This window comes from Hipposideros armiger, unplaced genomic scaffold (assembly GCF_001890085.2).
Source record: "Hipposideros armiger isolate ML-2016 unplaced genomic scaffold, ASM189008v1 scaffold_757, whole genome shotgun sequence".
In the NCBI taxonomy this organism is placed as follows: domain Eukaryota; kingdom Metazoa; phylum Chordata; class Mammalia; order Chiroptera; family Hipposideridae; genus Hipposideros; species Hipposideros armiger.
Window position 1 is genome coordinate 219,102 of NW_017732107.1, and position 4,052 is coordinate 223,153.

The following is a 4,052-nucleotide window of genomic DNA, read 5'->3' on the forward strand; positions in this document are numbered from 1 at the left end:
AATATATAACAAGAAAAGAGACAGAAAAATATAAATTTCCATCAGTACTTAGCAAGGGGCTTGGTAACAAAGTAATGATAATAAAACCAGACACTGAAAACTGGCACTCAGCCATTATATGAATAATATACTTTCTTAGGCCTAGTGAGATATAAAACCTCTGGTACCCCTAGACCAAGGGTCTGCAAACTTTTGAGACAGAAGAGCCAATCCTGTCCCTCACAACAAATTAAAAATTATTCAAGTCATAAAACAAATGAAATCACCATTATGTGAATAATATCCTTTAAAAATTTTATAAATGAAACTGATAGTTTTATTTTCATTTTTAATTTTACTTCAGAGCCACATGTACATACCCAAAGAGCCACATGTGGCTCAAGAGCCAGTTTGCCAACCCCTGCCCTAGACAAAATTAAGGGAGGATGCTTCTACACCACTTATTATAGTCACTTCTACTCCCTGTTCCTCCTCTCCACCCCAACCCCAAATCTCTGCCATCTGTGATCCAAGTTAACAAGTAGCAAACAAAAGCAAGTTTGATGGTTGTAATTTGACATCTTTTATATTCATGTACTTCATTCTATATTTATTTATTTGACAATTTTTAGTAGCACTAAAACATCAGTGATTTTATATGTTTTATTGTAAATTAACAAAACCACTCTGTTCTTTCTCAATCCCCATGCACATTTTCCTGAGTGTTGAGTTTTCCATATGAAGCACTGTGCCTAATCCAATGGCAGCGTTGTCTGACCTAAATGTAGATGCATTATATAGGTTAACAGTGTGAACTTTGGAGTCACAGTTGAGTGTATTTTAAGTCCATCTCAGCCACGTACTTTCTCTATACACCTCAGTTTCCTCATTTTGGAAATACAGATACCATCTATGGAGTAGTGTGTTTTTCAGGAGTCAATGACATAATCCACATTGGGCATTTAACATGATGCCTGATTTGTATAAAGCCTTCAAAATGGTATGTCGTCATTACCATTAGCACAGCCAGACCTTGTTTTCCAGAGTGCTACCTTGTAAATGCATTACTAAATGGGGGTGAATGTGTAATCAGCAACCATGATTCAGTCAGGGGAGGGTTCAGAAAACACTTTTCATTGCTGTTTTTTAATTTACTTTCTTGAAAATATGTTGCTTTCATAGGAGGTATACATGTAAGTATACTTATGCCTGGCCATAATATATATTCTGCATTAGGCTCACCATATTTCCTAGCATTTCTTCCACTCTTTAAGTGTATGCATCCTCTCCAAAACCTCTGAAAATACAATTGTAAGATGTTCCATGTAATAGATACAGCATCTTAAAAATCATTTTGTTCATTGGTTTCCTAGTAAAATGTAGGGAACTAAAGGAATGAAAGAGAGGAGTAGTCAGCTTTGCTCTGAAGAAGGGAGCGATATAGGGAAGAATTTGACCTTGAGCAGTGGACTGTGGGAAAATACCTTAAAGAGGATTCCTCATGAGCTTTACAAAGATATTACAAAAAGATAGAAATAACCTCAGAGCCTCAAAATTTAACCCAAGAGGAGCATGCACATATCTCCATGGCAGATTCAATGAAAGTAAATAGAAACAAAGAAAGAAATAGTGTTTTGATTAGAAGTATATATAATACCATGTATTTATTAATATTTCATAACTCAGTTTCTCTCTATCAAATGGAGATCATAATAATCCTTCAATGAAGTCTCCATTATGAAATATAAGTGAATTATGCATATAGCAAAGCTCTATTTGATAATTATTTATATTATTAGTTGTAGAATTACTGCCAAGAAATTTATTTTGAATCATTTAATTTAAAGAAGTGTTTATAAGTATATGTGATTCTATGTCCAGGAATACCAACATTCAGTGAACATAAGTTTATTGTATACACAAAAAGTATGAAAGCTGTAACAATACTTCTCTTCTTTTATCTGGATAAAGAGAACTGTAGACTCTAAAATGTATATATTATTAAATTGTTTTTAAGTCAGGAATAGTTTAATACAACCAAACAAAATTTCAAAAACAGAAATTGTCAAGATCTGAATGCAAACATCATTTTGCACATAAACAATGTAAAGTGCAAGTATGTGTGTCATTGGGGTCAGATCATCCAGAAATAAATATATTTACATTTACATTTGTATTTTTATCTATATTTGTATCCATATTATCATTACTATTAATATTATTTTATAAGATATTTACTTCTAAACAATATCTTACCTGCTGTAATGCAAAGTAGTCAATACATTATTAAATTTTATTTTTTATTATTTTTTTTCAAAGTTTAATGTTTTTAAATTTATTTAATTTAGTTCATAAAAAGGCACCCACCCCCAAATCTTCATCCGTGACCACATCCTGTTCTGTAGCTTCTTTTTTTGCCCAAAATGCATCGCGTTTCTTGCTGGAGTCCAGGGAATTGAAAATAAACAGACTCACATCTGAGGAAATCAACAGACCAACAGTGGCAAAACACAGTATTATGAAATGGAAAAATAAAATGTTTGTTACAGGAGTGCAACAACATAGAGACCAACTCAGGAACACGGCTCACTGGCGGCGGCAGCTATGGTAGCGTTTCTTTCTGCCTCAAGTTCAGAAACAAGCTGGACTATCTCAGGGTGACTGAATTTTCCTGCTGTGGAGTCATAGAAATCCTGCAGTCGCCCGGGCTTGTTCTCAAGGTCTTCATATTCAGATGACTGAAGAATCATCTCACATTGGTCCAGCTGCTTCACAAATTTGGCTTCTGGACTAGACTGGGTCTCATACTCTTCCCAAAGTTCATAGAGCTCTTTTCCAAGATCCTTTGAGAGAAGCTCGGTCAGCTGCTTCATGGCTTCCTCTTCTCGCCTTTGTTTTTCTTCCTTGGGGATGTTATCTGCTGGTGCTATGTCCCCAACGATGCATTCTGCCATATCGTGAACCAGGGCTAGGCGGACACATCGGTCTTTGTTGAGATGGTCATCTTTGGTCAGCAGAGCCGTAACTGCCATCCTGTACATGTGATCTGATACACTTTCTGGCCTCTCAACATTTCTATACACCCAGCCAGTGCGTGGGACTCTCTTGAGCTGCCCCACCAGCGGCAGAAAATGCAGCAGGTTCCGGGCCCCGCGGCCCGAGAGGGCAGCAGCGGAGGCTGAAGCCATGCGGCCGCGGATCTTAAATTTTATTTTTTAATCTTTGAAAGATACCATGATTCTTTTGCTCTTTTTGTTCTATTTCATCTGTCTTTCTTTACTCAGTAGTTTTTATATCATATTGCTTTTTTTCCATATTCTCTACATTTTCTATTTTCTCTTCTTTTCCTGAAAAACTGTTTTACTCTCTGCCTCATGATTCATTCCTTCACCTATAGATTAAATAAGAAACAGTAAAGCTAGTTTAAAAAAAAGCCCAGACATAAATATCTTGTTCATCTATGTCACTACAGCATCATCTCCTCCAGAAAAATCTCCACTAATCCCAATCAAAAGTGAAATCTCTCATTATTATTTTTTTTAAAAGATTTTATTGGGGAATTGGGAGAGGGAAACAGCGTTGGGAAATTGGGGAAGAGGAACAGACAAGTTACTGTTCTTTTGTTCTTCAGTCTAGTTGTGGAGGACATCACTTCACTGGCCCATGTTGGTATTATCATTGCGCTCTTTGCAAATGAGGCAGTCGCTTGCTGGCCATTGGACGGCCACTCACAGCGCCTCATGGTAACTCACGAAAGCACACACCAGCTGCCAGCCAGCCCCATTGCAGCCTACGCTGTCACTGGCGACTCACAGCAGCCCAGTTCCAGGTCGAGCTGTTGTTCACCATCTTAGCTGTAGAGGGCGCAGTGTCACTGGCCCTCATGTGGGATCCAAACCAAAGGCCTGCTGCTCAGAGCTGACGTCCCAAGCCAACTCTTAACCAATGCACTACTCAGCCAGCCCATTATTCTTTATGCTTATGTGAGTAAATATTCCTCCTGGTACTTATCACATTCTAACATTTGTATATATAAAAAATTATATATATATATATATATATATATATATATA

The 4,052-nt window shown here is 37.0% G+C and overlaps 1 pseudogene; it reads right to left on the reverse strand.

The window, feature by feature from the left end:
- Window positions 1–2,303: 2,303 nt before the first annotated feature.
- Window positions 2,304–3,170, reverse strand: LOC109373943 (HD domain-containing protein 2 pseudogene; annotated as a pseudogene).
- Between the last annotated feature and the right edge of the window lie 882 nt (window positions 3,171–4,052).